This window comes from Mauremys mutica, unplaced genomic scaffold, assembly GCF_020497125.1.
Source record: "Mauremys mutica isolate MM-2020 ecotype Southern unplaced genomic scaffold, ASM2049712v1 Super-Scaffold_100251, whole genome shotgun sequence".
Lineage (NCBI taxonomy): Eukaryota > Metazoa > Chordata > Testudines > Geoemydidae > Mauremys > Mauremys mutica.
Window position 1 is genome coordinate 593,622 of NW_025423295.1, and position 27,485 is coordinate 621,106.

Consider the following 27,485-nt stretch of genomic DNA (forward strand, 5'->3'; position numbering starts at 1 on the left):
AGGGGGCAGGTTTTCTCTGGGGCACTGAGCTTTGCCAGGGGGTTGGTGGCTCCTTTCTTTCCTCACCCTGGAGTAAACTCAGCTTTTTATTCCATCCTTGATGTTTCAAGGAATAACAACAAATGACCAAAGAAAGAGGTGGACAGGGTGGGTCTCAGGGGAGGAGCAGAGAGGTGTGGGCAGGGGGCAGAGAGGTGTGCGTGATGGGCAGGGCAGGTCTCAGGGGAGGGCTCAGAGAGGTGTGGGCGATGGGCAGGGCGGGTCTCAGGGGAGGGGGAAGAGAGGTGGGGGCGATGGGCAGGGCAGGTCTCAGGGGAAGGGGCAGAGAGGTGTGGGCGATGGGCAGGGCAGGTCTCAGGGGAAGGGGCAGAGAGGTGGGGGCGGTGGGCAGGGCGGGTCTCAGGGGAGGGGGCAGAGAGGTGTGGGCGATGGGCAGGGCGGGTCTCAGGGGAGGGGGCAGAGTGGTGTGGGCGATGGGCAGGGCAGGTCTCAGGGGAGGGGCAGAGAGGTGTGGGCGATGGGCAGGGTGGGTCTCAGGGGAGGGGGCAGAGAGGTGTGGGCGATGGGCAGGGTGGGTCTCAGGGGAGGGGGCAGAGAGGTGGGGGCGATAGGCAGGGCGGGTCTCAGGGGAGGGGGCAGAAAGGTGTGGGTGATGGGCAGGGTGGGTCTCAGGGGAGGGGCAGAGAGGGGTGGGCAGCAGGCAGACCTTGGGGTAGGGGGTGGAGAGGCGCGAGGAGGCCTTGGGGGAGGAGAGGAGCCAGTGACCAGAAGGTCTCAGCCAAGGAGCAGGGGTGGGAAGTGGCCAAATGGGAGTGAGGACAGAGCACAGGTGGGGCCTCGGAGGGAGGAGAACGAGGGAAGGGGGTGGAGTGGGGGGCAGCACCACGGTCAGGGCAGGGGCTGCCCACAGGATTCAGGGGGCCTGGGGCAAAACAATTTCAGGGGCCCCTTCCATAAAAAAAAGTTGCAATACTATAGAATCCTGTATTCTCCTGGGGGCTCTGCAGGGCCTGGGGCAAATTGCCCCCCCTGCCCCCCCTCTGGGCGGCCCTGCCCTCAGCCTCTCCTCGTAAGTCCCCTGCCCCCTAATCATTTTTGTTGCCCTCCCCTAGAGTCTCTCCAATTTGTTTCTGTAGTGGGGGGGGGGGGGAGAACTGGATGCAATGCTCCAGATGTGGCCTCACCAGTGCCGACTAGAGGGGAATAATCACTTCCCTCGATCTGCTCGCAACGCTCCTACTAATCCAGCCCAATATGACCAGTTACCCATATTGAATGCAGACACAGCAATATCTGAAACATTGGTTCCTGTCCATTCAGGAGGTTATTTCCCACCTGTTCATAATGAAGCTGCTCTAAGCGGAGGGGAGAGAGCTGTCCCATCCATGTAGTTAACCCATCTCCCCGAGAGGTGGTAGCTATGTCAGTGGGGGGAAGCTATGTTGGTGGGTGTGCAAGCTGTGGTGTCTACATGTGTATATAAAGTTTAATCAAACCCCATTTTTTAAACCCCTGTGGTCTGGGAATAGAAAAGGAGCTCTCTGAGGCAGAGCCCGTCCTTCAAAATCCTAAAGATCATGGACTTGCCAATGCAAATGTCTTGGGGGTATAGCTCAGTGGTAGAGTGTTTGACTGCATATCAAGTGATCCTTGGTTCAAATCCAAGTGCTCCTTTACAAGCCTCTTTCTTCAATAAAAATAATCCCTTTTCCAGTATGCTCAGGAGCTCCACTAAATAGGGATCCCTGAAATGAATGGACACACTCAATGCTTTCCTGTGCAAATGCATAAAAACCTAGCAAACATGTCCCCAAGCTGAAATCACTTCCAATCCTCTAAGTGTCTAGGTTTGTTTTCATCAATTAAACAAAGGCACATGAAGACACATTTGCAGGTCCTTGGCCTCCATGGGCTACAATGTGCAGAAGAACAAGAACCACATCCACTTGGGAGGCATGGACTAGTCTGTATTACATTTGGTAAGTAAGTTGCCATAGGGACTGAAAACTCTACTGGAGGTGGACAGGAGCCTGTTACAAAACTAAAATAACCAAGATTTACCAAACTCCCTGTTACACATTCAATCCTGTGTTTGTGCACACGGCATCAATTGGGGCTCTAATAAATGGCAACCTTCCTTTAACACAGATCGTTGTTCCTTGTGACTTTCAGATGCATTCGAATGGCAGCTGTTTACAGGTCATGTGCTGCTAGTTCATAAGCAGCAGCAGAGTCTCTGTATGTTTACCAACCGTAGAGCTGGGTGTGTCTGCATCCAAGTAACTGCAGAGTCAGTGTAGTCCCAGACAGTTAATTGCACAGTCTCCCTTTCTGGTCTCATTGATCATTTGGGTAGAAACAGCAACGGTTTGGTGGGTTTTGTTTTTTTTCCCCTTCGTTTTCTCCTAAGGAATGTGTGATCTTGAGCATGTTAGTTTAAGTTCCCTGTGGGTCAGGAAAATTCCATCTCCTTGAAATAGCTGGGAAGTGACCTGTTTGTATAACCTAGAATAAAGGAGCTTTTGTAAAGCAGTTTTGCCTTTAAATATGCTGGGATAAAAATAGTAAATTCCACTGCCAGACACCAGGCCAGGATCAATTGATGGGGCCAGGATCAATTAATTACAGAAGAAACAAACTCTTGGGAAGTAGCTGTAATTTGTCCCCAAACCTTTCCTTGTTCTCATATGCTATCAGGGATTCTCTTCTAGAGGGCAGAGTTAAGGTTATCTTGGCATGTACCCTCACTCTGTATTCCCTGTTTTTCCAGAGTTTGAGTTTTACTGAACTCGATGTTCTGGAAGGTAAGAGATATTCAGAGTGTCGGAGAAAAACTCAGTTCTCACTTTTTGTTTGGGTACAGCAGAGTCAGATACTTTATTCTGTTTAGCAGCTACAGCAGGGAGAGAGTGCACTAGGACATAGGGTCGCCCCAGTCCCGGACAGGTCTCTCAACAGGTAAACAATTACAGCAAGTATTTATACCTTTGCTACAGACAATAATAAGGAACAGCTGCATTTTGTTTATACATAGGTCATCCTGATATCTTGTTTTTCTCACTTAGGAGACTCCAGTCTACATTTCGTATTATCTACACATTATCTACACCAGGTCAAAACAACTTCTCACGCAGTTCTTTCCACTTGACTCACACAATCCTCACTTCTACAAATCCTTGCATTATTAGGGTTACAGTTAGCCTGACTCTTGCTATCAGAGACTGTCATGCATTAAGATCCCCTACAAATCCCTGTCAGTTCTTTCTACTTCCACAACAGTCAAAGTTAACTCTCTGTTAACAAAGGTTTTGTTAGTGGCAAATAATGAGACTAATCCCTCACTGCGGTAATTCCACTGACTTCAGCGTGCTCTTTCCTCATTTCTAGTTCCAAAAAAATAAGCAAATTAAAACAATGTTGAGAACTAAAATGCCGTGAGAAAATGGAAATTTTAGAAGCTCAAATAATTCAGTTTCTTCTGTGTCTTGTTCGTGTGTAAATGGCACAACACGTTAATTTATAAGCACATTTTTCTTAACTTCTTTAAATGTTCTGTTTAACTATACCAAGTGGGTTGTTCAATGCAGTGAGGTTTTCATGCATTGCCTAATGCATATTTTTCATGTTTTGTAAATGAACACAACTCATTGAACACAAAATTGTGTATTTCATGCTGTGAACTGTATTGGTAGCTCAAATTAATTTGTAATTAGGCTTGTTTTTTCTCTCTCTCGCTCCATGAAAAAACAAAGAAACCGTGAAAATACCCATGGGAGAGAGGGGGTTTCTGAGAGCCGGGGTAGATATGGAGATATTTATGAAAGGGGGAGAGGCCAAAGTAGGGCCTTTAGCTGGAGCAAAGGGGGAGGTTGTTTATGGAGTTTCATTTTAGCCAGCCTCACACCCTGTAGTCCCTACTTCCCCTCCCCCCCGCCAAGCCACCTGTGACTCCTGAGACAGCCCCACTGCAAAAATTGCAGAGCCCCCAGCACTCCCTCTCCTAGCTGGATCCCCTGGCAGCCAGAGCTCTCCACAGAACTGCCGAGGTTGCTCTCCTGGATCTCTGGTCAAGGACAGCTACCGGCTACTCCTGAGAATGCAGCTGAGAAATGACTCACCCTTCTCTAGATTCTCGCCTGTGGGCTCTGAGAAGCAGGATGGGGCCTGTATGATAAAGTCCAGGCAACATTCCCCTCATATCCCAGCCCTGGTATGTCACCAGTAGCTGCTGTCCCTGGGTAGCAGCCAAGGATGTTTCCCACCATTCAGGAGACCCCAGCCTGGGACTAAAGTCAGCTTCAGGCTTCTCCTCTCTCCCTTCTTGGAATCAAGTTAATGTTTTTACCAAGAGTTAAAGCAGCCCGAACCCCCAGAATCTGGATCAATGTCACAAGTTCCCAGTGTCTCCATTGAAGATAATTGGTTAAATCCCAGATGAGTGGAGTTATATCAGATCTCAGCCTGAGTCCTTTGCTCTTAATCCTGAGGATATTGTCCCACCATGGGGCCATTTCCCACCTCTTTTTCCTAGGGAAGCACAATTTTCCTTGCAGAGACACTGGAACAGCAAGATCTTTCTCTGTCCCTTGTGCAAAGCAGGGGGCCAAATTCCATGGAAACAATGGACAAGCAGGGGGCCCTGGGCACATCCAGCCCTGGCCGTGAGATGTTCCCTCCCCTCTTTCTTTATGCCCCTGTTGTTATTTCATGGATTGTCTGGGATGGAGGAAAAGCTGAGTTCACTCCAGGTGGAGGGGAAAGAACCCTGAAAATCTCAGGATTCAACCCCTGCTACCAGGATCACTGAGGTGCTGGGAATCTGCATGGGAAAGGGACTGTGTGTATTGTCAAGGTGAGGAATGAATAACAATCTACAACTAGATCCACCTCATTAACCACTGACACAGGCTAATCCTGCTGCAGATAAAAGGGAAACTGGGAGTGATTCTTTGCTGTTCAGCCATGGAAACAGTGACCCAATTGCACCGCAGTGAATGTGCTGGGGAAAGCTGGACTTCACAGGCAGGTGGAAAGAGCAGATCCTAGAAATATCTGGAGCTCCCCACAGCACTTCTGCCACCAGGGTCAGGTGTTGAGTGACTCACAGCGCCCCTCCCCTCCCATTACCTTCCAGCAGGAGGTGGCAGCACCCCCCACCCAATGCAGGGGAGAGGCCTGAGTGTATCTCTGCACCCTGAGTCCAGGGCACCCACTCTCTCTGCCCCACACATCGAATCTGGCCCTGCTGACAAGTGACCCTAAGAACAGCAGCCTCCAGGACCGCAGGTTTGCCCTCAAAGCAGGGAATGTGTCCCCCATGCTGCTCTTAGGCCACTAGGTGCTCTGGAAACAGAAGGGCTCTGAGTGCAACCTATAACACATATGACCCATCTAGGGATGTAGCTCAGTAGTAGAGCACATGCTTTGCATGTATGAGGTCCTGGGTTCAATCCCCAGCATCTCCAAGTTCTTTTCACCCTGCTGCTTTGCTCATGCCCAGAGGGGAGGTGGCCCAACAGTCTCCCTGCAGAAATTTCTATCCTGCTCAGAGAGGGGCAAGTGCCAATTGCATGGAAGGTCTGGGGGGGTTCTGCTCCTAAGTCACCTCAGTACATGTAAGATTCCCACCCGCTGTGCTGCCTGGGACAAGGGTAGATGAGAAGGGTGAATCCTCAAGCATTGGAGGCAAAGGTCCCATCTGTACAGACTAAGCCCTGGTCCACACACAGTCCCTAATTCGAACTAGGGTACGCGAATTCAGCTACGTGAATAACGTAGCTGAATTCGAACTACCCTAGTTCGAAAACTTACCCGTCCAGACGGCGGGGAACCGAACTCCGCGGCTCGCAGGTCGACTCCGGCAACTCCTCCTGACGCGGTGGAGTACCGGAGTTCGAACTAGCGCTTCCGGAGTTCGAACTATCGCATCTAGATCAGACGCGATAGTTCGAACTCCGAGAAGTCGAACTCACCGCGTCGACCCGGCCGGTGAGTATAGACCAGGGCTGAGAGGCAAAGACTAGACTTATTTCCTGTCTGGGCCCAATCTTTTCACCTGGTGTAATCCTTGTTCCAGCTCAGGTGATAGCTAGGGGATGTCTCATAACTGCAGCCATGTTTGTTCAGTTCCACCCCCTTATACAGCTTTGGTACAAGGCAGGAATCTTTTGTCTCTCTCCTGGGGAAAAGCCCCAGGTTTAAGATGGATTCCTGTACCAGGTGACATGGTCACATGTCCTGTGAGACCCCGCAAGCCTTCATTCTTCCTGGCCTGACTCACAGATGGTGCAGGACAGAGCCATCTCCAGTCAATTGTCCTGGTTAATGGGAGCCATCAAGAGTCCAAACCACTGTTAATGGCCCACACTTTGAATCATTACAACAGGACCTCAGAGTTATAGTTCATAGTTCTAGTTTCAGATCCAAGAATGATCGGTTCATACAAATAGGATGAACACACACAGTAGATTATAAGCTTTGTAATGATACCTTACAAGAGACCTTTTGCATGAAGCATAGTCCAGTCACGTTATATTCACACTCATTAGCATATTTTCATAAAATCCTATGGAGTGCAACGTCACAGCAGGGAAAGGGTTTTACTGCAGCACCTGGGAGCAGTTGAGTTTCATGTTCAGGCTGTGGTATGAGTTCGTCCAAGTTTCTCGTAAGCACACAGGGACCTTCGCGGGTGCTCTCGATGCAGGAATGGCCCAGACATGATAAAGTGATGGGAATTGCATTTTCCTTTTTTATTTCTGTATTTCCAATGACATTTCTGTTTGTGATTTCATTTTGCTTTGTATAACTGTGTTTTCTCCTGGATCTGATATTTAACGAAAAAAAGAATAAGGCCTCAGGGCGCTGGATGGAGGAGCAGGCTGGGGCTAGGACTGCTAAGAGAGCGAAAGTACCAGGTTTTCTGTATTATTTCCTGCCCTCATTTTTCTTGATTAGTTTCTCTTCTGCACGAAATTTGCTTCTTTTTTTAAATGTGAGCCTGGCTAACTCAGTTGGTAGAACATCAGCCTTTTAATCTGAAGGGCCAGGGTTCAAGTCCCTGGTCAGGCAAAGAAACATTTTCCACCTGTGACATCCCCAAGGAGTTTCAGAAGGACTCTCCTTGACTTTAGTTTTGCCTTTTCAGGACATGGCCTTTCCTAGGAAGGGCCCTTTACTGCCTGGGACTGAAGGTGCTACTGCCTCACCTGCCCACTGGCCTCACAGTCTGGAGGAAGAAAGGCCTCTGGGCCATCAGCAAAGTGCTGGGTGCTGACTTTTTGAGCAAATGCAGGGCTGGCCAGAGAGGCATGTTCCCACTGAGTCGTCCCTGCCAGAAAAAATTGTCCCCACAGACAGGGGCGGCTCCAGGCCCCAGCATGCCAAGCGCGTGCTTGGGACAGCAAGCCGCGGGGGGTGCTCTGCCAGTCATCGCAAGGGCAGCAGGCAGGGTGCCTTCAGCAGCACGCCTGCGAAGGGTCTGCTGGTCCCGCGACTTCGGCGGACCTCCCGCAGGCAAGCCGCCGAAGGCAACCTGCCTGCCGTGCTTGGGGCGGCAAAATGCCTAGAGCCGCCCCTTCCCACAGAGTCCTCCCTGCTGGAAGTCTACAGTAATCAACAGGTGCTCTGCTGGCCCCATGGTGTAATGGGCAGCACTCAGGACTTTGAATCCTGCAATCTGAGTTGAAGTCTCAGTGGAATCTGAGAACAATTCCTGTGCCACAAACCTGCTGGGCCTTCCAAGGCTCTGTCTTGCTTTCTCAAAGGCCATGAAAGCCACTACAAAAGGGTTTTTTCTCCTGCTGATAATTGCTCACCGCAACTGATCACTCTCGTTATAGTGTGTATGGCAACACCCAATTTTTCATGTTCTGTGTGTGTGTGTGTATATATAGCTATATCTATATCTAATCTATATATCTTCCTGCTGTATTTTCCACTGCATGCATCCAATGAAGTTGGTTTTAGCCCAGGAAAGCTTATGCTCAAATAAATTTGTTAGTTTCTAAGGTGCCACAAGTACTCCTTGTTCTTTTTGCAGATAAATGAATGGAGGTTAAGTCCATGAATGGCTATTAGCCAAGATGGGTAAGGAATGGTGTCCTTAGCCTCTGTTTGTCAGAGGGTGGAGATGGATGGCAGGAGAGAGATCACTTGCTCATTACCTGATAGGTTCAGTCCCTCTTGGGCACCTGGCTTTGGCCACTGTTGGCAGATACGATGCGGGGTTGGATGGATCTTTGGTCTGACCCAGTATGGCCATTCTTATGGTCTTATGAAGGGAGGGGCAGAGCACTGGGACAGAGTTTCTGTAGTGTAGTGGTTATCACGTTTGCCTAACCTGCACAACGTCCCTGGTTCAGAAACATGCAGGCTTAATTTTCCCAGCTCTTCCTGGCCTGTCCCTGCTGTTGTAGGAGCAGCAGTGATTTCTATGCTCAGAAGGTCTGTTATACTTCCCCTGCTCCCACTTTTGTCTCCTCTCCCTCCCTGAATGCCTGTGAAGTGGTTTTCCCCATCCCGCTCCCTCCTGGAATGCTCGTGGGATGAATGGGCTGGTTGAAGAGCAGAAGAGCTCCCAGGTAGACAAGGTGTCTGGGACGCTAATTAGGCAGCACTCACACACCCAGAGCATGGACACTGCCCAAGGTGGAGTGTGACCAACCAGATGCAGCCAAGTAATCTCTAGTCGCAGGCCATGAGGTGCAGGCCCTTAAAAGCAGGGAGGGGCCCTGTGCTCAGGTGAGCACTCACAAGCTTGTACCTCCAGTGAATGCCCTTCGCCCGGACCGCCTGGCCAGTGGTTCTCTGCGTTGTATTTCATTGTGCCTCAGGAAGACTTACCTTCATCGCACCGTCCATAGCTGCGCTGTGGGACACTTACCTTGCAGAATCCAGACATCTCCAGTGCCGTGCCTGTCCTGGGAGCGTGAGTGTGTCACCCCGCCCCACTTCTTTTGAACTTAGCTATCAATATAATAAACGTGCTGATTTCTGCCAAACTCTGGTGGGTCATTAGTGCTTCCTACGCTGACTAGCTGGCCCAATTTCGGGTAACACCTGCGATAACCCCAACCCCTGCAGGACAGAGGGTGGTGAAATGAGCTGAGAAAAAGCCTTGGCATCAGCAGGGGAAGGTTAGAGGATCTTGGCCAGTCACCTTTTGAAGCCTTGTGGCTTGGTCTTCTCTGCCCTTGGACATTGGCCTATGGTGGCCGGCTCTTCTGTGTGATTTGCCAAAGGAGGGAGTGAGGCAGGAATGGGGCAAAAGAGGAAAGTCGATCTGAGGAAGGCAGGGCAGAAGCTAAGTGCCTCAGTGCGGCTAAGTGGGGTTAGTAGAGCACCACCAGTCGTTCTGCAAAGCCTGGGGAGGTGCGGTTGGCTGCTGGGAGGCAGAATCTTGTGCCTGCCTCTTGGCTTCCCAGGGATGGCTACTTGCAGCCCAGGAGAAGGATGGTTCTGGGTGAAAGGAAGAGAAGCAAAGCTCTGGGAGGAAATTTGGGTGCAGGATGCGGGTGCTGTGCTGGGGGGTTGGGGTGCAGGAGGGGTGGTGCTTACCCCGGGCACTGCAGCTCCAAAAGTGACCGGTACACACAACCCTCTGACAGCAGCTCCTAGGTGGGCGAGGCCAGGGGGTCTCCGTGTGCCACTGCCTGCAGGTGCTGCCCCCAGAGCTCCAATTGGCTGCAGTTCCTGGCCAATGGGAGCTGTGGAGTTTGGACTCGGGGAAGGGGCAGTGCATGGAGACACTCCCCCCACCACAGGGGATGCTGGGACATGCCGGCCATTTCTGGGAGTGGCACGGAGGGATGGAGGCAGAGTGGGCAGGGAGCCACCTTAGTGCTGCTGGCACATCTCTTCACACCCATGGGGGGAGGGGAGCAGAGGGCCTCCATGTGCTGCCTGGGGTAGGGGCAGTGCACAGAGCTGCCTCCCCTCCCGGGTCTATTACAGGAGTGGGTGGGTGGGGTCTTTTGGCCTGCAAGGTGCAGCAGGTCGGACTAGATGATCACATTGGTCCCTTCTGACCTTAAAGGCTCTTAGTCTAAAAGGGAGAGGGAAGTAAAGGGAAAAAAATAAAAAATAAACCAAATATTGTAATACCAGGATGACTCCACCTGCTCATTGTATAGTCCTGCCCCTTTCTTCCTCCACTGGGTGTTGAATGACCTGCAGCACATTGATTCTCTCGTTCCATTGCTATTCTGATACAATTGTGACTGAAATTAAACCCATTCCCAGCAGAGAAAACACCACATCCCTGCATTGGCTGGGAACCAAGCCCAGGTCAACTGCTTGGAAGGCAGCTATGCTTGCCACTATACCACCAATGCAGCTGGCAAAAGTACCCCTTATGCTTGCCCAATGAGGCTGGACCAGAATTGAGGCGTTTTACTGTCTATTAAAACGTACTGGAGTCTCATCACTAAAAAAAAAAAAAACTACCTCTATCTTCACCTGGATTTGAACCATCAGCCTCTCAATTAGGTCACCAAAGGGGTTAATCACCGACACAGGTAACTACCCTACTTCCCAAGCTTGTCTATGAAGCACCTACAGGGGCCCACCTGGCTAGTGAGGGAGGTGCACTGCTGGGGTTATGAGTTCAGGCCTCACCCAAAGCATCGGTTTTCATTAGCCATGTAGCTTCCCCCACTCACTTTGTCTAATTCACATGGAAAGTGCCATACGAGGGTGATGAGAGTAAATTCTAAACTCTGAAATGCGGAGGTGGCCCATAGATTGGTATAAGGTGTTTGAAGAGAAAAAGCTCTAAGGATATAAAACCGGGCAGGTGCGGTACAACGCCTCAACAGGGAGCCATTTTGGGGAGGGGGTTTCACTTCCTCTGTTCAATGTCCTGAGAAGTATTTTAAGATGAAGATAACACCATGGCTAACAGCTGACTGGCACGTCCTGGGTTAAAGAAAGGAAGGGACTTGGGTTAATAGTCGGAAGATTTGTGTTACCGTCACTGTCTGACCCCCCTTCAGTGCAGAGGTTTGTACTTTGTGGGTGGAACGCACAGACTCCTGGAGAGCAGGGGCAGCTGTTCCCATGGCAGAGAGCCTGGCACTTAGGAGACTTTCTACACTTGCTGTTTTGAAGCAATTCAATAAAATAACGGTGGAGCTATAATGTCCAGTCCAAAATTTCAGCCCCCGCCTCAGTGCAAAAATGCTATTTGAGGATCTAAACAGGAAGCTTCCGGCGCTAGGACACCTGACCAGAGAGCTCAGTGGGGGGTGTAAGAGCTGCTAACTCTCAGGGTCCTGGGCTAAATCCACTTGCAGGGGGAAGTGTTTTGATTTACTTGATGGATAATGAGCACCAGCTACCAGGGGAGAAGCCCTGCCAACCTGCTGCCACTCCAGCTGCTACCCCAGCAGGGGGGGGGAGGGGGCCTGCTGCTGCTCCGGCCACCCCAGGAGTGCTGCCAGGGGCCACCGAGCTGCGGCTGCTCCTGCTGCCCACGGAACCACATGAGGGAGATGATTTTTTGCCAGTGACGGACACCTTGTCCTAAAAGCCTTTGTCTGCCCCCTTCTAGTGACTGTTTGGTACAGGAATGCAGCCCTCACTCCTGAGTCTCTCCTGGGGAAATAATGTTTCTGTGCAAAACACCAAAGCTTTTGACAGAAAGGAAGAAAAGGAAATGGCCACACGATGGGACTAGGACATAAGGAATGAAACACAAGATGCTTCTCCCATGTGCATTGACTTTGAACTTTGTTGTTTGCAGTGTTGTTGTATCCATCAGGGGCGGCTCTAGCCATTTTGCCACCCCAAGCACGGTGGCACGCCGCGGGGGGCGCTCTGCTGGTCGCCGGTCTCGCGGCTCTGGTGAACCTCCCACAGACGTGCCTGTGGAGGGTCCGCTGGTCCCGCGGCTTTGGTGGAGCATCCGCAGGCACATCTGCGGGAGGTCCATCGAAGCTGCCTGACACCCTCCCGGCGACCGGCAGAGCGCCCCACGTGGCATGCTGCCCCAAGCATGCGCTTGGTGTGCTGGGGCCTGGAGCCGCCCCTGGTATCCATTTTGGCAGGGGCGGCTCTAGGATTTCCGCCGCCCCAAGCACGGTGGCACGCCGCGGGGAGGCGCTCTGGCGGTCGCTCGTCCAGCGGCTCCGGTGGACCTCCCGCAGACGTGCCTGCGGATGCTCCACCAAAGCCGCGGGACCAGCAGACCCTCCGCCGGCACGTCTGCGGGAGGTCCACCAGAGCCGCCTGCCGCCCTCCCGCGGCACGCTGCCCCAAGCTCGCGCTTGGCGCGCTGGGGGCTGGAGGCAGCCCTGCATGTTGGTACCAAGACATGAGACACAATGAGGAGGGGGTCACATCATATCTTTTAAAGGACCAAGGAAGGGAGAATTATTTACTCCTCCTCATAACACAAGAACTAGGAGGGGTCACCAAATGAAATGAATAAGCTGCAGGTTTGAAATGAACACACTTCCCTCAATCTGCTGGCAATGCTTCTACTAACGCAGCCCAATCTGCTGTTAGCCTTCTTGGCAACAGGGGTACTGTTGACTCATATCCAGCTTCTCATCCACTGTAATCCCCAGGTCCTTTTCTGAAGAACAGCTGCTTAGCCAGTCGGTCTCCAGGCTGTAGCAGTGCAGGGGATTCTTCCTTCCTAAGTGCAGGACTCTGCACTTCTCCTTGTTGAACCTCCTCAGATTTCTTTTGGCCCAATCCTCCAATTTGTCTAGGTCACTCTGGATCCAAACCCTGTCCTCCAGCGCCTGGATTCTTTACATGCTTTCACAGAGTGAAGAGCACATGTTCCATGATTTCATATGGCAGAGTTTTATGCTATAGGGAGCTTTCCCTGTGTGAATTTGACAGGTGAATCACCATAGAGACATATTCGCATGACTTGCATCCGAAGAAGTGGGTATTCACCCACGAAAGCTCATGCTGCAAAACGTCTGTTAGTCTATAAGGTGCCACAGGATTCTTTGCTGCTCATAGAGACATATTGTGAGGGAGCTGAGGGCTGTGAGTTTCCTTGTTGCCACCTTCCACTAGGAAGAGGGAGTTTTGCATTTGGCAGCTGGATGTTAGTGACCAAACTCACCCAGACCGTCAGGCACTCAAGGACCCTCCTCTGAGCTACAGCAGCCACCCTAACCCCTGACTTCCTTCAATGTGTCCCCCTCTGGGGTCCAGCCCGGATCACCAGATACTCAGAGAAATCCCAGATTCTCTCTGCCCAAAGCAATGGTATATCCCAGGTTACTAGTTTTACTGTGGACCACTGCTACTGTATCTCACACAGCACTTGAGTATAGTTATCAAACAAGCAGAAATTTATTTAACAACCGATAGATATTTAAACAAACAAATGTGAGTGATGGAAACCAACTGTTACCAACTAAACAAAATCAGAAAATGCAACCTACACTTTTTAATAGTTACCTTTCCTATCTAAGTAGATTCTCACCTCACACTTCAGTCAATTTCACTGATTCCTAGTCCCTAGGAGCCACGACCATGCCTTTCATGAAGCACCACTGTTCATTAGTAATCTCCTTGGTGAATGGACCCAGAGTGTTTTTCTCCACCCTGTTATGAACTGAATCAGTCTTTTGTCTTTATTCACAGAAAGGACGATCTCCTCATTCTCATTTTGTCCTTGTCACTTCCACAGGGTTTCGATGTCTATAATTTGTCTTTGATGGTTTTCCATTGGCTTTTCTGGGTTGGTGCAAAGGCTGACAATGGAGCAATACATCACATAACTGGCTAGCAAGGAACAGGTGCCAATTCCCTCCCACTTGAATGGGCCGTTCCCAACAAGACCTATGATTGGGGTGACTCACTTTCACAACAATACCATATGGGCATAATTTTCCATGTACTTACATTACTCCTTAATCATGCCTTGGACACACCTCTCGCAGTGATTCGGAGTATCAATAATTTACAAGCTTTCAGTAGAGATCTCACTGCTATGCTTCCTGGATAAATATCATAAAAGCAGTGTCTTAGCTGTGGGGAGTTTGTCAGGACTGAGACAGGAGTTGCTTGTGAAGAACAGTGACCCCTTTGCCAATTGGCACCAATGAGCTTTTGTCACACATGCACTGAGCTATACAGTCACCCCCCGATAGAACAGAAAGGCCAGCACAAAAAAGAGAGAGAGAAACAATAAGATACTAAAATGACAATGGCTGGAACTCTCCATTTCTCTCAGTCTTTGCATTCATGGGCACTAAGAGCTGTAGCTACAGTTGAGGAACCAGGTGAGCGGACAGCTGACTCAGCCCTCCATACCAGTAACTTTCTCACACATAGGGAGATGGGTCAAAATTGGAATTGATGTTAAGGCTGTGTCTACACTTCAAACACTGGAAATATTCTTCTGACAACCTAACACTGTCTACACTGGGGCTCAGGTCAAATTAACGACTTCTCTCAGTGGAGAGGACTTTTCACACCCCTGAGAGATGTGGCTCTGCCAACACAGCTTTTCTACATCAACCAGCCTTTAGCTGGTTTATTGACCTGAAAGGCAATGGATTTCAGTCTTTTTCTTTATATTGATGGTTGATGAGTGCAGCTTTCCTACATGCTGGACACATCCTGTGACAGATGTCAGGCCTTTCCTTTGCAAATTAGAGAAGTGGGGAATACAGTGACCCTTACAGTCTAAGTGGGTAAAAACTTATACAATTTATCTCCTCGAGTAGCTTTCCTTTGAATAGAAATTGACTTTGAAACTAAGCAAAATAAATTCTATTTGAAAACACAAAATACTAAAATCTATATTGGGCCAATATTCTCTTATACACACTTTCTCACACACATTCTCCCACCCCAACCTTTGGAGTGAGGTTTTTGACCAGAACTCCTTACACTACAGAGGGTAAATTAAATCAAATTAACTTTTCAAGATTAGCCATCATTTCCTGTACGACTAAGAAAACAAAACAAAAAAACCCGACAACTTTCAGTTTTCCAAAATACTTCAGATTATCACACATTTAGTCTCTTCTTCTTTAACCAATAACTTCACCAATAATCTCATTTTAATAGATGATAAAAAATATTCAAAGATCACAAATTCTTATCATATATGTTAGTTTTCTTTTAATGCCTATTGCCAACAACTGAACCTTGGCTCAAGTTGTGGTTTGTCCCAACCACTTCTGTGAGTTCATAATCTCAGGATCTTCTGCAGTATGTGTTGGTGGAAGGGGTCTCCTATGTGGGAATCTTTGCATCATGAGGAAAAATACTTCTCGTGTCACACTTTTAATCTTTCAAAGTGAGAAAAGATAGAGGAGAAGTGATGTAAATGCATAAAACACAAGAGAGAACTGTCTGGTCTACACTAAAGACATTTATCGGTTAACTATATTACTCAGATGTGTGAAAAATCCACACCACTGAGCAATGTAGTTACACAGCCCTAACCCCCTGTGTAGATAGCGATACATCAGCAGCAGAACGTCTCCTGCCAAAAGAGCCACTGCCGCTTGCGAGGGTTGGACTAATCAAGTCCGATGGGCAAAATGTCTCCCATTGGCTGAAAGCATCTGTAATAGCAGCGCTACAGCAGCGCAGCTACATTGGTGCAGCTGCACCAACATTAGCTTTATTGTGTAGCCATAGCATCGGACACAAAACCATAGAATCAGAACTCAACATGTGAGTATCCGGAAGTCTGAAATTGGAGCCTGATACATTCATTGCCTCATTGGTTACCATCAAGGCTGTAGAAATGAAGTCCTTGTTACCCAATCAGGCAGCCAGTTTGGGATCCACGGGGAAGGAATGTTCTTTGAAGCACTCTCTCTTTGGATCCAAATGGTGAAGGATGATTGCTCTCAGTGTAATCTGGCATCCTTTGGAACTGTAATCAGTGACATTGAACTAGGAAGTGGAGTTGTATAAACAATTTTCTTTGGGTCATTGGTCGCCATAGCTTCCTTTACTGGGGTGGAAACCAAGAACTGGGTGTGGACTCTTTCAGCCCCAGCTCTTTCCAAATCCTTGGCCTTGGTTAGGGTAAATTTACACTTCTCCGAAGTAGAATCCTTTACAAAACCACTCCAAATCTCAGCAGTGTTAGTGAGGCTTACCAAAACATACCCAGCTTTTCTTTCATTTGGTGGCACAGTTCCAGGCAAGGGACTGGATACAGGGCTGGATCACAATCTTCATTAGTGACCAGAGCTGGAGTTTCTATTAAAAAATAGCTATTTTTCTGCAGCTATTAGATTTCCAAAACTGATTTGATTCGATATACATTTTTAGCACCTACAAAGGATAAATTCAACAAAACTCCACTTCTATTTCCTCAACATCTGCATCATGAAGGGCAGCATCTCCGATACAATAAGATTAGCTAGGAATGATCTTCTGTAGGGCCTGGGTTACAAAGGTTTTGGATCCAAATACATGGGCATTGTGCCTAGTTCAAAAATCACTTACCATGGAATTTTCTCCCCCGATCATCTGGGACAATATTGACTTAAACAATTGAACTACACTGTGATCATATGCACTTCCTTCAGTTAGTTGGGGTTTCGCTGTTGTTCACCATTTCTGAGTAGAGATTTTAAATCACTGCTGTTTCTTTGTTAGCCTGTCCAGTAAATTGGAGAGTTCTCTAATGCAGACAGAACTGCACTTCAACCTTCTCCATGACATCATGCAGGGATGGGGAAAAAGCAAAGCTGAAGTGAGAAATGAAAGTGTGAAGTGAAATTCCAGAGCAGGTTACATCTGATTATTCAGAATCAGGACAAGAGATTCTCCCATCACATTCTCCTCTGATCCATTCAAACATAGTTCACTCAGCACTGTCTCAATAGCCAGTTATGTTATTTACAAAATTTTTAGTATCCGAGCATTGCCATAATGGGGGACAAAACCATTCACCTTGCCAGAAGTGGCTTTACCAATAGATGGAACCTGCAATTTAAACTCCCAATGAGCACACTGTGTTTGGGATCCATTTGAATTCCCCTTCCAGGTCTTTGACACTTTCATCTCCAATCAGAGCGACTCTGACATAAGATTAAAGAAGTCAAAGCATCATCTCCAAGCACAGACAGCTGAGAACTGTTCCTCACAGGACACTTTGAGAAGTGGATGGATAGAATGGGATGATGATAACCTCTGCATGGCTCAGACAAAAGGTAACAGTTCTGCAGTGATGGGGAAGGAGGGAATCTCTGCATCTCCCCATCTCCTTCCAGTGTCACAGAGGCTGAAAATACACTTTTTTCCCTGCCCCTGCCTCTTCATTTAACTATAATTTGAAAAATTCCCATTATATCTGCTCTTCAGCACAACCCAGAGCAATGCAGAACAAGAGGCAATGATACAATCTGTATCACTGGTGACTAACAATAACTTTGAAATAGGAAGAATAGTATAAATGTGATGCTCCCTGGTTCCTGATAGAAAGGGCACACTTGAATTACTCATGGGATAATGGAGTTGATAGAAAGGACAAATGGGTCCATCTCAAAACAGGGCAAACTGCAAAAGGCAAAAATGGGCCCCTCATCTGGTCAAACTGAGGGATAACCATGCTGCAAACAGTTCAAACAGCTTTAAAAGTTACTATGTGGAAATCAGGAAAATTATTAAAGAAAAAAAAGTATTGATAGCCCTAGAGATGTTTATGTTGTTGATCTCCCTTGCAGATTCTCTGATGACTAACATGGGCGAAGTGCCCACAGAAGGTTTTCCCACACTCACTGCATTTATATGGTCTCCCACCGGTGTGGATTCTCTGATGTCTAATAAGGTGTGAACTGCGACTGAAGGTTTTCCCACACTCACTGCATTCATAGGGCCTCTCCCCTGTGTGGATTCTCTGATGTTGAGAAAAGGCTGAGCTGTCAGTGAAGCATTTTCCGCACTCACTGCATTCATAGGGCCTCTCCCCTGTGTGGATTCTCTGATGGGTAAGAAGGTTTGAGCTGCAATTGAAGGTTTTCCCACACTCACTGCATTCATAGGGTCTCTCCCCTGTGTGGATTCTCTGATGGGTAAGAAGGTTTGAGCTGCGACTGAAGGTTTTCCCATACTTACTGCATTTATAGGGTCTCCCACCGGTGTGGATTCTCTGATGTCTAATAAGGTGTGAACTGCGACTGAAGGTTTTCCCACACTCACTGCATTCATAGGGCCTCTCCCCTGTGTGGATTCTCTGATGTTGAGAAAAGGCTGAGCTTTCAGTGAAGCATTTTCCGCACTCACTGCATTCATAGGGCCTCTCCCCTGTGTGGATTCTCTGATGGGTAAGAAGGTTTGAGCTGCAATTGAAGGTTTTCCCACACTCACTGCATTCATAGGGCCTCTCCCCTGTGTGGATTCTCTGATGGGTAAGAAGGTTTGAGCTGCAATTGAAGGTTTTCCCACACTCACTGCATTCATAGGGCCTCTCACCGGTGTGGATTCTCTGATGTTGATAAAGGCCTGAGCTGCGACTGAAGGTTTTCCCACACTCACTGCATTCATAGGGCCTCTCCCCTGTGTGGATTCTCTGATGTTCGGAAAGGGCTGAGCTGCTAGGGAAGCATTTTCCACACTCAGTGCATTCATAGGGCCTCTTCCCTGTGTGGATTCTGTGCTGCTTTATAAGGATGGAGTAATCACATATGTTTTCCCCAAACTCAGTGCATGTATTTTTTCTCTTTCTGCTGAGGATTCCCTGTTGTGTTGTGGTTTCCTTGAGGTCCTTCTGAGTTTCCTGACAGGAAATACATTTACCCACTTTCTCCCCTGGCTGGTTTCCCTGCTCTCCTTCTGGTCTGTGCTGAATGTCATGGGATTTTTCCTGCTTATGACTCCAGGACACATTCCTTTTCGATCTTTGCGATAATTCTCTGTGTTTATCCACTTGCTCAACATTTTCCTGCTGAGAATTCTGCTCCTCTTTCTCACATACCATTGCGTCACCTGCTGTGATAGAGACAGAAACCTCAAACAGGGATGGAAAGGGGAAGGCCAAACCAATACAAGTACTGGAGAGAGGTCAAATAAAAATCAGGAACTGAACTCCCCCAAGTTCTTCCCCAAAACAGGAGAGAGGAGGCAGGGGCGGCTCTACCTTTTTGGCCGCCCCAAGCAGTCATGCGCGGGAGGCGCCCCGGAGCCGCGGGAGCAGCGGACCTCCCGCGGGCATTACTGCGGAGCGTCCGCTGGTCGCGCGGCTCCGCTGGACCTCCCGCGGATGCGGACGGTTCGCAGGTCCGGCGGCTCCGCTTGAGCTGCCGCAGGCATGCCTGCGGGAGGTCCAGCCGAGCCGCGGGACCAGCGAACCGTCCGCAGTCATGCCTGGGGGAGGTCCACTGGAGCCGCGGGACGAGCGCCCCCTCCGCAGTCATGCCTGCGGCAGGTCCGGTCGTCCCGGGGCTCCGGTGGACCTCCTGCAGGCATGACTGCGGCAGGTCCGCCGGCCCAGCCTGCCGCCCCGCCGGGAAAGGGCCGCCCCACGCGTCTGCTTGGCGCGCTGGGGTCTGGAGCCGGCCCTGAGAGGAGGGGATCAATTCAGGCTTCACATCCCATCCAAATTCACAGGGGGAAAGGAGGAAGATACTGTCTGGTGTCTGCTAGGGTCTACAGGAAGCCATGAGCTATATTTACCCTAAGGATACGACCCCTGCTAGGGACAATATTGAACTGAGAGACCTCCCAACGGCATTTTAGGGCATCCCAGATGTTTCCTTCAGGCACTTACAGATTCTGAGTTGGTTTAATCTTTCCTCACCTGTGCAGGGAGCTCTCAGGATCTCTCTTTCCTCTGAACCCTGGACATCTGGGACCCATGGCTCTTCACCTTGTTCCAGCTGGGAGATCACATCAGGTTGGGAAACTGGAAACCCTGCTCAGATGAAAGAAAACAAAGGAGGTCATTTGATTTCATAAGACTGTCATAAAAAAAAAACACCCTATTAATTTAACTTCAGTGTTTAGTGTGCGCTGGTGTGCCTGGGGCAGTCCACACTGAAAATGCCAGGGTCAGGGCAGGCTGAAAAAGGGAGAGCAGATGCTCCCAAAATTGGTGGTTAACACTGAAGTTAAACTCAACGACCAGTCACAAACTGCTTCTGATCCCACACACGGGTTATTGAGAAGCTGAAAAAAGAAATCACACAGCCCCTTTTATTGCATTCCAGTTCTCCGACTTCCAATCAGCACCTAGGTCCAGTACAGTGAGAGGTTATTTAAAAACTCTGCTCATATACAAAATGTTTTTCTGACCCCAAAAGGTCAGCCACATTACAAGATCACTATAGGTTTGGATCTTACCCAAAAGACCACACTGCCAGCCAATCCTTTAGCATGGAAAGACAAGACAGGACACGACACAAAAAAAGTTGTTAAATGTGAAAGCAGTGAGATGTATTCAGATATCTATATATCAAGTTATTAGCAGTATTGTTGAGTTGTTGGCTTGAAAGTCCGTCTGGAACACATCCACAGTTTGGATGGGTCATTCAGTCCTTTGTTCAAGGCTTCAGTTTGTAGAGAAGTTGCTCCGGAGGTAGGAAGAGGGATTGAAGACAAAATGGAGATGATGCAGCTGCCCTTTATATTCGTTTTGCCATGTGGCTTGTACTTCCCGTGTCCCAAACACAAGCTTCACAGCACATGGCATGGAAAAGCCTCGGAGGTCTCAGTACACAGACATACTCCTGCATGTCTTGCTGACTCAATAGGTTTATGCCCTTGATCAGGGATGGGCAAACTACGGCCCATGAGCCACATCCAGCCCACAGGACCGTCCTGCCCGGTCCCTGAGCTCCCAGCTGGGGAGGCTAGCCCCTCCCCCGCAGCCACGCCACCGCGCGGGCAGTGCTCCTGCGGGGCGGGGCTGTGCGCTCCTGCTGGGCAGTGTGTCTGGCTCTGCGTGGTCCACGTCGCTGCCAGACACGCTGCTCTGAGCGGCATGGTAAGGAGGTGGGGGCGTTGGATAAGGAGCAGGGAGTCCCGGGGGGCAGTCAGGGGACAGTTGGATGGGGCGGAGGTTCTGGGGGAACGGGGGATAGATAGGTGTGGGAGTCCCAGGGGTCTGTCAGTGGGCAGGGGGTTTGATAGAGGTCAGGGCAGTCAGGGTACAGGTAGCAGCGGGGTTGGGTAGGGGGTGGGGTCCTGGGAGGGCAGTTAGGGAGGGGGGTCTCTGGAGGGGGTGCTCAGGGGACAAGGAGCGGTCTCACAATTCCATACAGTGTCACACTTGGTAAAGCAGTGAATTCCCAGGACCAGCTCCCCCGGTCCTTGAAGATGATGAACACTGTGCTTATGATGTATTGAAATACCCACATATCTGCTGTGTCAGTCTGTACCCCTATGTTCACTCTTCTAGAAAATTATGATCAATTTTCTACACAGAATGGCATTTTGAAAACACAATCTACTGAATATTATCCTGTTAAAATGTGTAGCAACACTGTATGTAAAGTTATGAGATTTTACTGTATGATATTACTGAAAAAGTTACAATTCTGGGGAAGATCAGTTTCTCGGAGACAGCAAGGCAAACAGCTGGACAAATAGCCACTCTGCGGCAGGGGGAAGGTGTGAAGAAGACATTTACATTCCATCGCAGGGACCACTTGAAGCTCATATCTACGAGAGCCTGTCACCATGACTCAGCTGAGAACTGGATTTGTTTCTAGTACAAAGGACTGAATTGTAAAGAGATGTGAGGAAAATGCATGAGACTCTCTCTCTCCCCTTTCCCTCTGCTCATGACAACTTCTGAAGACCTGAATTTGGGCAGCAGGGGCGGGTTGGGGAGTCCTGGCTGAAAGGAAAACCAGCCTGTCTCAGCAGATGGTGAGAGAACATTTGCTTTCAATCCATTTCAGCTTGTTAACTTAGATCGGGGTGGGCAAACTTTTTGGCCAGAGGGCCACATCGGGGTTGCAAAATTGTATGGAGGGCCGGGTAGGGAAGGCCGTGCCTCCCCAAACAGCCTGGTCCCGCCCCCTATCTGACCCCACCCTCTTCCCGCCCCGACTGCCCCCCTCAGAACTGCTGACTCATCCAACCCCCCCTGCTCCTTGTCCCCTGACCTCCCCCTCCAGAGACCCTCCCCACCACTAACCCCCCCCCAGAACCCTCTTGGGATCCCACCCCCTATCTAAGCCCCCCGATCGTTGTCCCCTAACCGCCTTCTCCCAAGACCCCCCAGCCTGCCTCCCCCAGAACCCCACCCAACCCCTCCTGCTCCCTGTCCCCTGACTGCCCCAACCCATATCCACCCCCCCCCCACCCCCTGACAGACCCCGGGACTCCCACGCCTATCCAACTCCCCCATTCCCCATCCCCTGACCACCCGCCCCCTGCTCCCTGTCCCCTGACTGCCCCCCAGAACTCTCTGCCCCGTATCCAACCCCCTGGCCCTGGCCCCCGTACCACAGCCACGCGGCTCGCCGGAGCTAGACATGAGGTCCCTCAGGAGCGCGCAGACCGGCCCCCTTACCATGCCACTCAGAGCAGTAGGAACTTGCAGCCCCACCGCTGCAGCACTGCCCAGGAGCCATGGGCCAAAGCACTGGTGGCGCGGCATGTTGAGGCTGCAGGGGGACAGCGGGGGCGAGGGGACAGCAGGGGAGGAGAGGGGAGGGGGGATCCTCCCCGGCCAGAAGCTCAGGGGCCGGGCAGGCTGGGCCCACGGGTCGGATGTGGCCTGTGGGCCGTAGTTTGCCCACCTCTGACTTACATGTTAGTTTGTGTAACCTTAGGGCTTGGCTACACTTACAATTTGCAGCGCTGGGAGTTACAGCGCTGGTCATGCAGCTGTGTAGGGCCAGCGCTGGAGTGTGGCCACACTGACAGCTACCAGCGCTGCAGTGTGGCCACACTTGCAGCACTTTCCAGCGCTGTATTGAGAGGTGCATTGTGGGCAGCTATCCCACAGAGCACCTCGTCCCGTTTTGGCGCCGTTTTGGCGCTGAGTATTGTGGGAAGGGGAAGGAAGTGTGCGGGTCATTCCGCTTCCTGTTTGCCAGCGCCCCGTGGTGCATCGCTTCACATCCCAGCATTCACTCTTTCCGGCAGCGTTTGGCGCCATTGTGAGTGTCTTTCTGTTACTCTCTGTGTGAATCGCGATTTCTGTGGCAAATGGAGCCCGATCTGCTGAGGACTCTGCTGATGAGTGTCACCAGCACAACACGTTTGGCAGTCGAGCTATTCCTTCAGCTCCAAAGTGACAGTGAGGAGTCCGACGATGATATCAATATGGATTTGCCTGCCGCGTGTGACACTACAGTGCTCGTGGCATTCACGGAAATGCTCAGCACCGTTGAACGCCGCTTTTGGGCTCGGGAAACAAGCACTGAGTGGTGGGATCACATCGTCATGGAAGTCTGGGATGACGAGCAGTGGCTGCAGAACTTTCGTATGAGAAAAGCCACTTTCATGGGACTGTGTGCTGAGCTCGCCCCCACTCTGCGGCGCAAGGACACAAGATTGAGAGCTGCCCTGACGGTGGAAAAGCGGGTGGCTATTGCAATCTGGAAGCTGGCAACTCCAGACAGCTACCGGTCGGTCGGGAACCAGTTTGGTGTGGGAAAGTCGACCGTGGGAATCGTTTTGATGCAAGTTTGCAAGGCAATTAATCGCATCCTGCTAAGAAAGACCGTGACTCTGGGGAGCGTGCAGGACATTGTGGATGGCTTTGCACAAATGGGTTTCCCTAACTGTGGAGGGGCGATAGATGGGACGCATATTCCTATTCTGGCCCCCCCCCACCTGGCATCAGAGTACGTTAATCGTAAGGGGTATTTCTCTATGGTTCTCCAGGCGCTTGTGGATCACCGCGGGCATTTCATTGACATTTACACAGGCTGGCCTGGAAAGGTGCATGATGCACGCATCTTTCGTAACAGTGGCCTGTTCAGGAAGATGCAGGCAGGGACTTTTTTCCCAGACAGGAAGATCACAGTAGGGGATGTCGAAATGCCCACTGTGATCCTTGGAGACCCCGCGTACCCGTTACTGCCTTGGCTCATGAAACCCTATACAGGGAAGCTTGACAGGAGCAAGGACCGGTTCAACTACAGGCTGAGCCGGTGCAGAATGACTGTGGAGTGTGCTTTTGGGCGTTTAAAAGCTCGCTGGAGATGTTTGTATGGGAAGCTAGACTTGGGGGAAAGCAGCATCCCCGCGGTTATAAGCGCTTGCTGTACCCTCCATAATATTTGTGAAGGGAAGGGTGAAACATTCAGTGAGGCATGGACCACCGAGGTTCAAGTCCTGGAGGCTGAATATGCACAGCCAGAGAGCAGGGCTAATAGAGAGGCCCAGCACAGGGCTACAAGGATTAGGGATGCCTTGAGGGAAGAATTTGAGGCTGAAAGCCAACAGTAATGTTTGCTGCCTTGCATGGGAGTGAATTGCACTGCTTACACTGTTATTCTATTATCCATAATAATAATATGATTTGTAGTGCCTCTTTCTTTACTGGGCTAAGGTATCTTTCACTATCTGCTATAATAAAGACTGTTTTCAAAGCCAAGAATTGTTTTATTGAAAAGAAAAAAACTTCCTTGACTGACAGACAGACACACAACATTTCATGAACACAAGAGGGCAGGGGTGTGGGTTGGTGAACTGTACAGTCACAAGTTTGCATATGCCCTGTCTGGATTGCTGTTTAATGAATCCTGCACTTCAGGGTTCATATACTGCATGGTGATGGGGGTTGAATGCAGAGGGTAAGGGTGGTGGTAGGTATCAGGGCTGGTTGGGGAACGTACAGGTGTTGGAGGCAGCTGGTGGTGGTAAGAACCTGGATGCTGGGGAAAGGTGGTTTGAACTGACATTGGGGCACAAGGCACAAAGGACGGGGCGGGTGGGGGAGTAGCACGGTAGTGCTCTGCTTGCATGGCAACGAGTGACTCTATAGACTCCGCTTGGCGCTCCAGGATGCTTAGCAGCCGCTCCGTGCTTTTCCTCTTGGCCACTGCATTTCTCTTGCGTGTCCTGCTTTCTTTCTCTCGCCAATCCTTCAATTCCTTACTCTCTCGAGCAGACTGATTAAGAACAGTTTTCAGCATGTCTTCTTTGCTCTTTCGGGGATTTTTTCTCAAATTTTGAAGCCTCTGTGATGTTGAACATCTGGGCAGTCCAGTAGTCAAGGTCACTGTAGAAACAGAAATGACAACATTTAACACGGGCAGCATTGTATCCACTATCTCCAGACATGAATTGTTACACTGAGGGAGTGAGTTCTCATTTAAGCATTCTTTTCCCCATACGCATAACACAACAGAAGCCACGAAATGGTGAGTGAGGAGTGCTTACTTATATGGGGAGAAGTGGGGCTTGGGTGATAGAGGGGAGCTGGTTGCTTCGGGTAATCTGGAGTGCTAGAGTGGTTGAGTGAAGATGCAGATGCAGGGGTGATCTTATCTCCCTATCTCTTCACTAAAGAGTCTCCCAACATTTTTCACAGGACTTAATCCTGGAAGATGTTTCCCTACTGCGAGTCACTAGGGAACAGCGGGGGGCTCTTTTAGAGCAATGTGGATTCCGCCCGGGACCCTATGCGGCTTGCCTGTGTTCAGAAATGGTCCCCCCACCACTGGCAGAAGAGTGGCGCGGACGCGTCACCGTCACTGGGACAAGGGACACAGTGGCTCTGCCTATAAACCTGCGCAGGCATATTGCCCACGCTCTGGATGAAGCTTTTGCTGAGATAACTGAAGCAGATTACCGCGACGTGATAGACCACATCAACGGGCTATTCCACATCTAGAGGCTGGCATGCATGCATCCATAACCCCCCCTCCTCTCCAGAAACATTTCACCCAGAAAATAAAAGCCGCTTACCGGTAACACGCTCCTCTGCTTGTCCTTCTGCAACTGCTGGCTGCTGCGATTGGGTACTTTCCTCCTGGCTTGAGAAGAGCTCCTGGCTGCATGCCTCCAGGGAATCTGCGGTTTCTTCCCCCATCCCAGGAGCTTCACTCGCGGTTTCCTCTCCCACCCCCGCCGCCTCCTCCTCCCGTCCCCCAGCCTGCTCAGAAGTGTCCATCGTTAACCTGGGATTGGCAGTGGGGTCACCCCCAAGTATCTCATCCATCTCCCTGTAAAAACGGCAGGTCGTGGGAGCAGCTCCGGATCGTCGATTCCCCTCTCGGGCTTTGTAATAGGCACTCCGCAGCTCTTTAACATTCACCCTGCATTGTACTGCGTCCCGATCATGGCCCCGATCCAGCATGGCCCTTGATATCTGATCAAAGATATCGTAATTCCTACGGCCGGAGCGCAGCTGTGCCTGAACAGATGCCTCACCCCAAACACTGATGAGGTCCTGCAATTCACCAGTGCTCCATGCTGGGGCTCGTTTGCCGCGTGGAGGCATGGTCACCTGTAACTGATTAAAACTGATTGCACTCCACACCTGGCTGCAGCAAACAGGAAGGGGGAGATTTTTAAATTTCCCGGGGCATTTAAAGGGCGGGTCACCTGAGGCAAGAGCAGTAGAGTGCAAACTGATGTGCAGAGTGGCTGAACAGGAATTCTGGGATAACTCCTTATTCCCTGGAGGACAGGTAAAGCGCTGGTGAGTGTCCACACCTGCTGAGCAGCGCTGGATCACCAGCGCTGCACTCCTTATACCCCTGCCGGGATGGGTTTTCAGCCAGCGCTGCAACCAGGGAGTTGCAGCGCTGGTTGTGCCCTGCAAGTGTGGACGGGGTGTTGTTGCAGCGCTGGAAAGCCTCCACCAGCGCTGCAACTTGTAAGTGTAGCCAAGCCCTTAGAGACTAACAAATTTATTTGTGGTTTATCTTGCATTTCTTTTGTAAACAATTCTGACTTTTATGCCTCGTTACCTGAAGTCATTTAAAATCTTTTTTTTTTTTGGTAATTAACAATCTTGTTTTATTGTTTTATCCAACTAGCGTGTTTGGATTAAAGTGTGTTGGAAACTGCATTTGGGATGTAGTGGGGTGGACGTCCGCTCCTGCTCAGAAGGGTTAAAAACAGCCCTGGAAGGGGGCTGTGGCTGGAGAAAGCAGCTTTTAGGCTGGGCTGATTGGGGGAAGTGGCTGCAGCTGGGGCCAAGCCCCAAACAGACTCAGCTGCCCTATAAAGGCAGAGAAGCCAGGGGCAGATAGAGTCTCTCTCTGTTTGCAGAGGGAGATGGGCCTGGCTGCAGGGAGCTGGACACAGGGTACCTGAGTGGAGCAGGGCTGGGGAAAGGCAGAGGAGCTGGGGAGCTCCAGCCTGGAAAGCCCCAGGCTGCGGCCTAGCAGAAGGCAATAGGTACTGGAGGGTTGCAGAGGGCAGCCCAGCGGTAGGCAATGGCAGCAGGTCCAAACCCTCCTTGCCAGTGATGAGTGGCTGATACTGCAGCCTGCCCCAGGGTGTGGGGCTAGACGATGACTGGCCTTATACTGAGCCGAGGTGGGATTAGTGGGTGGGAGTTCCCTGGGGAGGGGACACCCTAAGGCTGAGGTGGCATTGTGGGGCTGGCGTGAACCGTATCTCTTCAT

The 27,485-nt window shown here is 50.3% G+C and overlaps 2 non-coding genes across 2 annotated transcripts; both read left to right on the forward strand.

Moving 5' to 3' along the window:
• Positions 1 to 1,602: 1,602 nt before the first annotated feature.
• On the forward strand, positions 1,603 to 1,674 carry TRNAC-GCA. The gene has a single exon. It is a non-coding gene; the product is annotated as a tRNA-Cys (tRNA).
• A 3,719-nt stretch (positions 1,675 to 5,393) lies between these two features.
• On the forward strand, positions 5,394 to 5,465 carry TRNAA-UGC. Its single transcript has one exon. It is a non-coding gene; the product is annotated as a tRNA-Ala (tRNA).
• The last annotated feature ends 22,020 nt before the right edge of the window (positions 5,466 to 27,485 follow it).